The sequence below is a fragment of the Nomia melanderi genome, unplaced genomic scaffold (genome assembly GCF_051020985.1).
Source record: "Nomia melanderi isolate GNS246 unplaced genomic scaffold, iyNomMela1 scaffold0617, whole genome shotgun sequence".
Taxonomy (NCBI): Eukaryota; Metazoa; Arthropoda; class Insecta; order Hymenoptera; family Halictidae; genus Nomia; species Nomia melanderi.
The window spans coordinates 16,636-29,233 of NW_027475731.1; the positions used below are offsets into that span (position 1 = coordinate 16,636).

At 39.2% G+C, this 12,598-nt stretch overlaps 1 pseudogene; it reads right to left on the reverse strand.

Annotated features, from left to right (window-relative positions):
* Positions 1–5,295: 5,295 nt before the first annotated feature.
* Positions 5,296–5,476, reverse strand: LOC143176533 (U2 spliceosomal RNA; annotated as a pseudogene).
* Between the last annotated feature and the right edge of the window lie 7,122 nt (positions 5,477–12,598).

The window sequence follows — 12,598 nt, forward strand, 5'->3', positions numbered from 1 at the left end:
GTTCCGTGCCCTCGACCACAGCGAAGAAATGTCCCCCCCGTCCCTGGCGAAGTACCCCTTCAGCGAACCAGAGTGGTACTCGGCCAGGTCATTGTTCGACGGGTTGGTATGGCCGATTTTCCTGGCTACAGCCTCGCGCAGCGAGTTCCAGTTCAACTCCCTGACCACCGCATCATCCGCCGTCAAAAGACTGGCCCGCTGCGGGAGGTTGAGCCAGGACTTGGCCATACGTCGAATCTCTTTGTCGACAGTAATTAAGGGACGTTTCTCCGCGTGGGCTCCCCGCAGGTAGAAGTCGAGGCGTGGCAGTATAAAAGCTGCCACGGTCTCGGCCTTCTGCCACGGGACCAAGAGGGAACGGTCGACGGCCTGCAGGTCCTGGACCAGCTCTTCGATCGTCAACAGTGGGGTTTAACGGACCTGAAACCTTGTGGGAACGCCCAGGTGTTCGTAGGTCTTACCGGCTGCCAGGGCGCGCATTTCCTGACCCTGGATGGTGAAGCGAGTGGACGGATCTCGCGCGGCCCCCTACCACGATGGTGGAGGGTCGCGCATTTTGCGGGATTAAACTGCAATCCGATGCCACTCGCCGCAGCATCCACTGCCTTTAGCAGCGTTTCCATACCCTCCGGGGTGTCGGCGATCAACGCGAGATCGTCCGCGTACGCCAGGACACTGTGCCGATGGCCGTGCAGCGTGTAACCCGCCGAGGTCCCAGTAGCTGCGCGCAGCACCGGTTCCAGGGCGAGGTTAAACGCCACAGGGCTCATCAGACAGCCCTGGCGCACCCCGGAGAGGATCGGAACGGGGTCGGTAAACCCGTCGGCTTTCAGCACCCGTGTGGTGCAACCGTGGTACATACTCTTCAGAATATTCTGAAGAGTAGAGGGAACCCCGGCCTCCACGAAGGATTGGTAGATGGAGGCGTGGGGGACCGAGCCGAACGCGTTCGCCAGGTCCAACCACGCCACCACTGCCTGACGCCGCCACCTGCGAGCGTCTGTAAGGGCCCCCTGCAGCACGAAGTTATGTTCATAACACCCCTCGTACGGCAAGAAGCCCTTTTGCGCGGGACTTAGGCGCTTGTTCTGGACCGACCACGCGACGAGACGGTCAGCCAGAACAGCGGCGGAGAGCTTCGGGGTCGTGTCAGATATGGCCAGCGGTCGCCAGTTTTGACAGGTCGTGGCTATCGCCCTTTTTGTGCACAAGCACAGTGTTGGAAATTTTCCAACACGAGGGGACCGACTCCAGACGAAGACACAAATTGAACAATGAGGTCAGCAAATGTGACCCCGGATCTGCCCTTTTTAGATCATTGTAAGTTAGACCGTCGGGACCGGGCGCAGAGTTTGTCATACGCCTGATCCGACGATCTACCTCACTCATTTTTAAGAGCTTCACCAAGGCCACATTGCTGGCCTCGTCTGGAGCCTCGATGGAAGGCGGGGGAGGCCTAGCTCCCAGGTTCCCCGCCGGTAAGTACATGTTGAGAAAGTACTCATGTACCCTGTCCTTAGGCACTTTGCAGTGCAAGGACGGGCCCATGAGCACCTCCTGAACAGCACGCCGGCGGTTCTGCCTGAAGAGCCGTTGTATCCGCGTAGCCTCCCTTACCTGGTCTCCCCGCGTTGGTCCACCTGCCAACACAGGACGATCGCGGTGACCGTTCGAACCGCGAGCCGCTTGGTCGCCCGACACGCCCCTAGCTCTCGCAAGCCGTTGGGGCCTATCCGTCCCGCCTCCTCTCGTGGTCGGTCCCCCGACTCTGAAGCCCTGCAGGTATGCTGCGATTTCCCTCGCAACATCCTCCAGCTGCTCCAGGGAGCCAGCGTTCTGCACAATGCCGATCAGCAACTCTCTCTCCGAAGGAAACGCTTCCCCAACCAAAGGCCGGATGGCGCCCCTTCTTCGAGAGGAATGCCCGGATGCCGCAGGACGCCTGGGCTCACGAGGTCCCGAGGCACGCGAGGGTGCGGTCGTTCTGCGACTTCTCGCAGGTGCGATCGCCTCCGTCGCGGAGGCAGGAGCACCCCTCACGGTTACATCAACGGTGACGGGCCTCCGATTATTCCTCCCCGCGCGATTTAAAACTACCCCTTCCCGCAAAGTAAAAAGGGAGCCGGGGGCACTACGTGGGACACTCGGGAGTAGCGAAAGGCTAAACGATGTTACGCTACTCACCGAGGGCGCCCCGGAGCACCCTGCTCCAGGCCGATGCGCGTTATTGTGCGCGGCGCTGTTGTTGTTGTTGCTGCTGCTGCTGCTGCCCGGTGGCGGCCGGGCGGGGGACTTTTCTCGCGGTGGTAGAGGAGGCGTCGTCGTCCTCTTCTCTGGCGGCAGCGGCTGCGCCTCCTCTTCGGACGACGAGCTCGACAACAGGATCCCGCGGTGGTGGCGTCGGCGGGATCCAGCGGCGATTCGCCACGGCTCCGGTGATGATTCCGGGGTTGCGGCTGCCCCGGCCGGCTGTGGCACCTCCACCTCTTCGATGGGTGGGAGGAGCGGGGCCGCTGGAGATGGTGGTAGCGGCCTGGCTACCATCGCTCCTCCTACAATAGGCAGGGGGGTCATTATCGGATGGTCGGCGGCGTCCTGGGGCTACGGTGCTTCCTCGGTGGGGGGCTGCGTCTTGGTGGTGGTGGTGATGGCCCGGGCGGTGTAGGGGTGGCCCTGGTTGCTGTACGCAGCCCCCTTTCCGGCGCGACGTCTATCGGCGAGGGAGGTGACGTGTGGGAAGGGGTGCCCGCTGTGACGGCGGCGTATGATGGCGAAGCCGCTGTCCTTACCCCCGAGGGTTTCCTTTGAGCGGCCCGAGGTGGTGATGGGCCGCTGGAGGGACCCTTCCCTTGAGCCACCGCCCTTGGAGATGGAGTTTGGGCGGTGGGTGTCCCTCCTAATCTCGGGGGCGTTCTTCTGGCTCCGGTCGGAGCCGCTTCCGTCCCCCGTGTGGTGGTGGTGGTTCTTCTGCCCACCTCCACCGGGGCGCTGGCACCCCTCGTACCCCGTGTCACCCGCCCTTGGGTGGTGGTGGGCGGGGTCTTGACGGGTGGGGTCCTCGCTGGAGGGGTGCCAGTCGACCCCCTGGTAGCGGGGGCCGTTCTTCTGCCCGGTGGGGTGAGCCTCGTTGTGGTAGCGGCTGAGGGATCGGAGCCCCTCCCGGTAGCAGGCGCCCTTGCAGCCGGCGGCGATGTCATAGGAGCAGTCGACCCCGATCGCCGCAGCGGGCTGCCGCTCTTATTGACCGGTAGCGTTTCCTTGGGTTTGGTGTAGATTGGTTGTGTGGCGAGGGGTCGGGGCGCGGGCCGGGCGCTGGTAGTCGGCCCAATGGTGATGGTTAGCGTGGGAGTGCTGGACCGGCTTCAGGGCCGCGCTTTGCCCCCCCCCCCCCTAGCCACCGGTCACGTTGTCGTCGTCTTCGTCGTCGTCCTCGTAGTCCTCGTTGTTGTCCCCGTCGTAGTTGCAGATGTTTTAGCTGTTGCCGTTGTTGTTGCCGCTGCCGCCATTGTGCGCCGCGTCGTGCAGGTGGTGATTGCCGTCCCCGTTGAATCCCTCGTCGTAGAAAGGGTGTGGGTGGGCGGCTACGTCGCGGCGCACGTCGTTTGCGGGGGCGGGGACTGGGCCGCCAAATTGGCAGCAGCTAACGCAACAGCGCGCGGTTCTACGGAGGCGAATAACGCGGAACTCCCCCGACGAGAGGTGTTGCTCGAACCGGTCGAACCTGTCACGGGAACTGTACAAGTCCCACACGGATTGTTCTGTTGGTCGGATTTGTGTAAAAAGTCGCGGTGCAGCCTCTCCACCTTGATAGGATACCTCCCATCGCCGGTGAAGCTGCACTCACGACACTTGTACGTCAATACAACGCCCGGATGATGTTTCCGGGCGTGCTTTGTCAAATCCGTGTGGGACTTGTACACGCCACTCATCCTGATCCCGGGGACACCGAAGCAGGCAGGGCATCGGAACTCCGCCGGGAAGGGAGTCACCAGGGCGAGATTATTACTCCCCTCGGTAGTGCAGGAGGTGACTGACGCACTATCACCGCGGTCCTGCATCGCTCTTAAGACTAAGTCCTACGCTAAGTGAGACAGAAGAAGAGACAGAGTTGCTGTGGCAAATATTTCTAAGTGCCACAGCGAGGCGAAACGGGGAGGATAGACAGAGTGGGAATAACAGAGGAAGAGAAGAGAAAACTAAGTCCAAAGCGACAGAAGGAATACCGCCACGCGCTAACACCCTACTGACTCCGCCGGCACTATGTCCGGTGTCGAAGACTGCCTGGAAAAATGACAGCCTCCGACGTGGCAGTCGGTAGGGAGACTAACAGGTGACGGTTACGGAGGAGTGCAGCGATCTCGATGGAGGAAGAGCGACGGAATCACCCACTCCACCGAGGACTGCACTAACTAACGGGTGAGTGGAGTCAGCCTCCACGCGGGCGGTGACTGAAGGGAAAAGAAGGAAGTGGAGGCGCCACTCGACTCGGACCTCACGCGTCCCGGTCCGTTGATACACTTCAACGGATGAGAGAGATCGGAGGAGTGGGTGGACGCGTAGGGGTAAGGTAGAGGACTACCGACGATGATTCGAGCACCGCAGACGGCTGGAGACCGGCTGCGTTACCCTCCTCACTGCCGGGGGGATAGAAAGAGAAGAGAGACTCACTCGGCGCAGGAGTCCAGCGATGCAGGAGCTCTCTCCGAGGGGAATAACACCTCGCTCCTGATTCCTGATCCAGCGGAGGTAGACGTGGATCAGGCGAGCCGTCCTTCCCGTCGGGGTTGCCGATGCCCAAGTCCTGGTGGGTCGTAGCGGTGTTGGGTGACCCACGTAGAGGAAGACCAGGGCTGATGGGGTTGGCCTGTGGTGGTTGTTGGCGTCCAAGTAGAGGGCTGGTTGTCCTAGGACCCTCTTAGACCCTCAGTAGACCCTGGTCGTCCTCTCCCTCGGTTGTCCACGGAAGCAGGATGGTGGGCGGCGCAGGTGGTGATGCGCGGGTGATCCTCCCGCGCAGGTGGGCGGCGCAGGTGTACTCCCGCGCAGGCTTGATCCGGTCCCGTGGCGAAGGCACTTTATCACACTTTACCGCACAACACCTCGAGCACTGATCGTGAACAGACCTTGCCGCGCACACGCCCGATCGCAACTCGGCCCGCACTGTTGCGTAGTACCGCGGCGGGTGAATTTACCGAGATTTCGGGACTTCGCGGAGCCAGAATATTAAGGGGCTTACTCTTTGGAGTCCCGAGTCGGTCCAGCAGGTGAAAAAAAATAAGAGCTCTAATTAGCAGCGCTAATTGAGCCGTTTCTGGCGGCACTGCAGTGCCGGACCGACTCACGGCGGAAGTGGAGCGAGCCCTAGCGATCCGCCTGAATCCAAAAATCACGTTAATTTTCTGACTCCGCGATGCGGAGTGTATCAGATATTAAGCTGATAAGAACAGATAAAAAGCGCTTTATTCACAAAGAATGTTCCCCCAGCCTTACATTGTTTGGCTGGGAGTGGATACATAGTAGCGCCTTTATGGCGAAGGCAAAATAGTTGATATAACTCTATAGCGTCTGTCGCTATTTTCAGATCTCATAAACATTATCTCATAAACACCTTAGCATTTATATGAATCTAGCAAGAGTCTGAATATGTATATACTAGTGGAAGTAGATAGTTAATCGAATAAATAGCCAAACTAGAATAAATTATATAAATAAATAAATAATAGTAGCGTAGATTAAATAAACAAATATACATAGCATACATAAATATAAACAAGAAAAGAAGAGGCACAGAAATATATATACATAAATAAATAAATAAATAAATAGATAAAATAAATAACCAAACAGAAACAAGCGAGAATAAACATTAAAGATTAAATAAACAAATATACATAATAAATAAATAACAAGTACATAAATAAATAAATAATAAATAATAAATAAATAAATAAATAGATAAATAAATAAACTGGGATAAAAAAATCAGAAATATAAAAAAATTAAAGAAAAATAAAAGAAAGAGTACCAAATTGATGAATAATTAGAACCAGTGTCACATCACTAATTAAGAAATCGTTACCAAATCTCGTAGTTAGTTCAGAAAGAAAAAATAAACAGATATGTAAATAAATATGTAAATAAATAAATATGTAGATGAATAAATATGTACATAGATAAATATGTAAATAAATAAATGTTTACATAAATAAATAAATACGTAAGTAGAATGAAAGAAAAAAGAAAAAAATATGTAACTAAACAGATAAATATATCGTTAGTCAGTATGTTTGAAATGGTTAAGTAAATAGATAAATAAAAACCAGGAAAAGAATATAATTAAATGAGTTAATAACTAAATAAATAAGTAGTTAAATAAACAGAGTAAGATAGATAGAACATTAATAGTTATATAGACGAAATGATAAATAAATGGCCATAAGGCCGAGAAGCGAACTCGATGTGTGTTATGAGAGTACACTTTGATCTCAGCCATAAGGCCGAGGAGCGATCTAGATGTGTGTTATGACAGTACACTTTGATCTTACCCATAAGGCCGAGCAGCGATTTGGATATGGGTTAATCGACTACACTTTGATCTTAGCCAGAAGGCCGAGAAGCGATTTGGATGAGTGTTATGGGAGTACAGTTTGATCTTAGCCATAAAGCCGAGGAGCGATCTGGATTTGTGTTATTCCAGTTCACTTTGATCTTAGCCATAAAGCCGAGAATCGATCTGCATTTGTGTTATGCGAGTACACTTTGATCTTAGCCGTAAGGCCATGAAGCGTTCTGGATGTGTGTTATTCGAGTACACTTTTATCTTAGCCATAAGGCCTGGAAGCGATCTGGATGTGTGTTATCCGAGTGTAATTTGATCTTAGCCATAAGGACGAGAAGCGATCTGGAGGTGTGTTATGCGAGTACACTTTGATCTTATCCATAGGGCCGAGAAGATCTTGGGATGTGTATTATGCGAGTACCCTTTGATCTTAGCCATCAAGCCGAGACACGATCTGGATGTGTGTTACGCGAGTACACTTTGATCTTAGCCTAACCGCGAGAAGAAATCTGTACGTGTGTTATACGAGTACGATCTTATCTTAGCCATAAGCCGCGAAGCGATCTGGAGTTGGGTTATGCTCGCACACTTTGATCTTAGCCATAATACCGGGAAGCGATCTGGATGTGTGTTTTGCGAGTACCCTTTGATCTTAGTAATAAGGCCCAGAAGCGATTTGGATGTGTGTTATGCGCGTCCACTTTGATCTTAACCATAAGGCCTAGAAGCGATCTGGATATGTCTTATGCGAGTACTCTTTGATCTTAGCCATAAAGCCGAGCAGCGATCTGGATTTGGGTTGTGCGTGTACACTTCGATCTTAGCCTCAAGGCCGAGACGCGATCTGGCTTTGGGTTCTTCGAGTACACTTTCATTTTTGCCATAAACCTGAGAAGCGCTCTTGATGTGTGTTATGAGAGTACACTTTATTCTCAGCCATAAGGCCGACATGCGATCTGGATGTGTGTTATGTGAGTATACATTGATCGTAGCCATAAGGCCGAGAAGCGGTCTGGATTTGGGTTATTCGAGTACACTTTGATCTTAGCCATAAGGCCGAGAAGCGATCTGGATTTGGTTTAGTCGAGTACTCTTTGATCTTAGCAATAAGGCCGAGAAGCGATCTGGATGTGTGTTATGCGAGTACGCTTAGATCGTAGCCATGAGTCCCAGAAGCGATCTGGATTTTGTTTATTCGAGTACTAATAATAAACTAATAAACCTATATAAAACTATATAAAACTATATAAAACTATATAAAACTATATAAAACTATATACAACTATGTAAAACTATATAAACCTAGAAAAACTATATAAAATTATACGAAGCTGTATAAAACTATATAAAACTATATAAATGTATATAAAACTATTTCAAACTAATGAAACTATATGAAACTATACAAAACTATATAAAACTATATAAACGATATAAAACTATATAAAACTATGTAAAACTAATAAAACAATATAAAACTATATAAAACTATATAAAGCTATGTAAAACTATATAAAACTAGATAAAACTATGTAAAACTAATGAAACTATATAAAACAATATAAAACAATGTAAAACAATATAAAACTATATAAAATTGCATAAAACTAATAAACCTATACAAAACTATATAAAACTATATAAAACTATATAAAACTATATAAAACTATATAAAACTATTTAAAACTATATGAAACTATATAAAACTATATAAAACTAAATAAAACTATATAAAACTATATGAAACTAAAAAAACTATGGCGATCTATATAAAACTATATAAAATTGTATAAAAGTTAGAAAACTAATTAAACTAATAAAACTATTTAAAACTAATAAAACTATATAAAGGTATATAAAATTATATAAAGTTATATGGAACTATATTAAACTATTTAAAACTGTATAAAACTACATAAAAGTATTCAAAACTATATAAAACTATACAAAACAATATAAAACTATTTAAAGCTATATAAAACTATATAAAATTATATAAAATTATACACAACTATATAAAACTATTTAAAACTGTATAAAACTATATAAAAATACACACAACTATATAAAACTATAAGAAGCTATATGAAACTATATAAACCTAATAAAACTATATCAAAGAATATAAAAATATATAAAGTTATATGGAACTATATTAAACTATTTAAAACTGTATAAAACTATATAAAACTATATAAAACTATATAAAACTATATAAAACTATATAAAACAAATCAAACTATAGAAAACTATATAAAACTATATAAAACAAATCAAACTATAGAAAACTATATAAAACTATATAAAACTATATAAAACTATATAAAACTATATAAAACTATATAAAATTATATAAAACTATATAAAACTATATAAAACTATATAAAGGTAATAAAACTATATGAAACTATAGAGAACTATATAAGACTATATAATACTAATGAAACTGTATAAAACTATAAAATAGTATGTAAAACTATATAAAACTACCTAAAGCAAATAAAACTATATAAAACTATATAAAACTATATAAAACTATATAAAACAATATAAAACTATATAAAGCTATATAAAACTATGTAAATCTATATAATATTTATAAAACTGTATAAAACTATATAAAACTGATAACTCTATATAAAACTATAGAGAACTGTATAAAACTGTATAAAACTATATAAAACTATATTAAGCTTATAAAACTATATGAATACTATATAAGAATATATAAAACTAATAAAACTATATAAAACTATATAACACTATATAAAAATATATAAAAATATATAAAACTATAAAAAACTATGTAAAACTGTATAAAACTATATTAAACGATATGAAACTATACAAAACTATATAAAACTATATAAAACTAATAAAACTATATCAAACTGTATAAAACTGTATAAAACTACATAAAACTATATTAAACTAATAAAACTATATGAAACTATATAAAACTATATAAAACTAATAAAACTATATGAATCTATATATAACCTTATAAAACTGGATAAAGCTATATAAAACTAATAAAACTATATAAAACTACAGATAACAAGTAAAACTATATAAACCTATATAAAACTAATAAAACTAATAAAACTATATAAAAACTATATAGAACTATATAAAAATAATAAGACTATATGAAACTGTATAAAACTATATAAAACTATATAATACTATATGAAACTATATAAAACTGTACAAAACTATATAATACTGACAAAACTATATGAAACTATAGAGAACTGTATGAAACAGTATAAAACTATATAAAACTATATAAAACTATATAAATCTAGTAAAACTAATAAAACTGTATAAATCTATATGAAACTTTATAGAACTATGTAAACGTATATAAAACTATGTAAAACTAATAAAACTGTATAAAACTATATAAAGCTATATAAAACTATATAAAACTATATAAATCTATATAAAACAATATAATACTATACAAAACTATGAAAAACTATATAAAACTATGTAAATCTACATAAAACTATGGAAAACTATATAAAAATATATAAAACTATATAGAACTGTATTAAACTATGTAAAACTATATAAAGCTATGTAAAACTATATAAAACTATTTAAAACTATATAAAACTATCAAAACTATATGAAACTACATAAAACTATATAAAACTGTATTAAACTATATAAAATTATATAAAACTATATAAAACTAAATAAAACGAAATAAAATTATATGAAACTATACAAAACTATATAAAACTATATAAAACTATATAAAACAATATAGAACTATATAAAACTATGTTAAACTAATAAAACCATATAAAACTACATAAAACAATAACAGTCCATATAAAACTATATGAAATTACATAAAACAATATCAATCTATATAAAACTATATAAAACTATATAAACCTATACAAAACTATATAAAACTATATAAAACTATATAAAACTATATAAACATATATAAAACTATATAAAACTATATAAAACTATATAAAACTATATAAAACTATATAATACTATATAAAACTGACAAAAGTATATAGTACAATTTGAAATTATATAAAACTATATAACACTACATAAGACAATATCCATCTGTATAAAACTATATAAACCTATATAATACTATATAAAACTGAATAAAAATATATAAAACTGTATAAAACTGATGAAACTATATAAAACTATACAGAACTATACAAAACTATATAAAACTATATAATACTATATAAAACTATATTATACTATATGAAACTATATAAAACTATATAAATATATATAAAACTACATAATACTATATAAAACTATATAAAACTATATGAAATTATAAAAAACTATATAAAACTATGTAAAACTATATAAATCTAGTAAAACTAATAAAACTGTATAAAACTATATAAAACTGTATAGAACTATATAAATGTATATAAAACTATGTAAAACTATATAAAACTGTATTAATCTCTATAAAACCAATGAAACTAGTATAACCAGATAAAACTATATAAAACTGTGTAAAGCTATGTAAAACTATTGAAAACTATATAAAACTATGTAAAACTGATATAAATCGATTAATACTCTATAAAGTTATGTAAATCTCTCTACAACTATATTATACCATGTAAAACTATATAAACCTACACAAAAAAAACCTATCTATATAAAACTACATAAAACAATATCAATCTATATAAAACTATAAAAAACGATGTAAAACAATAACGAATATATAAATATATATAAAACTATGTAAAACTATGCAAAACTATATAAAACTATGTAAAACAAATAAAACTATATAAAACTATCTAAAACTAACAAAACTATATAAAACCTTATAAAACCATATAAAACTGTATAAAACAATATAAAACTAGATAATACTTTATAAATCTAAATAAAACTATATAAAACTATATAAAACTATATGAAACTAATAAAACTATATAAAACTTTGTAAACCTAATAAAACTATGTAAAACTATATAAAACTATATAAAACTATATTAAAGTATATAAAACTATATAAATCTGCATAAAACTATATAAAACTAAATAAAAATATATATAGCACTATATAAGTCTATATAAAAGTAAATAAAACTTTATAAAACTATGTAAAACTATTTAAAACTGTATTAATCTCTATAAAACCAATGAAACTAGTTTAACCATATATAACTATATAAAACTGTGTAAAGATATGTAAAACTATTTAAAACTGTATAAAACCATATAAAACTACATAAAACTATATAAAACTATATACGATTATATAAATTTATTAAAACTATATAAAACTAATAAAACTAATAAAACTATATAAAACTATATAAAATTATATAAAACCATATAAAACTATATAAAACTACATAAGACTATATAAAAGTAAATAAAACTATATAAAACTATATAAAACTATATAAAACTATATAAAACTATGTAATACTATATAAACCTGTATTAATCTCTATAAAACCAATGAAACTAGTATAACCATATAAAACTATATAAAACTGTGTAAAGCTATGTAAAACTATTTAAAACTGTATAAAACCATATAAAACTACATAAAACTATATAAAACTATATACGATTATATGAATTTATTAAAACTATATAAAACTAATGAAACTAATAAAACTATATAGATCAATGTAAACCTTATAAAACCGTATCGTACTATATAAAACTATATAAAACAATATAGAGGTATATAAAATCATATAAAACCATGTAAGACTATGTAAAACTACGTAAAACTATACAAGACTGTATAAAACTATATAAAACTATACAAAACTATTTAAAACTGTAAAAAACTATGTAAAACTAATAAAACTGCATAAAACTATGTGAATCTCTCTAAAACTATATTAAACCATGTAAAACTATATAACTATATAAATCGATTTATACTTTATAAAGCTATGTAAATCTCTCTAAAACTATATTATACCATATAAAACTACATAAAACAATATCAATCTATATAAAACTATAAAAAACCATGTAAAACAATATAAAAATATA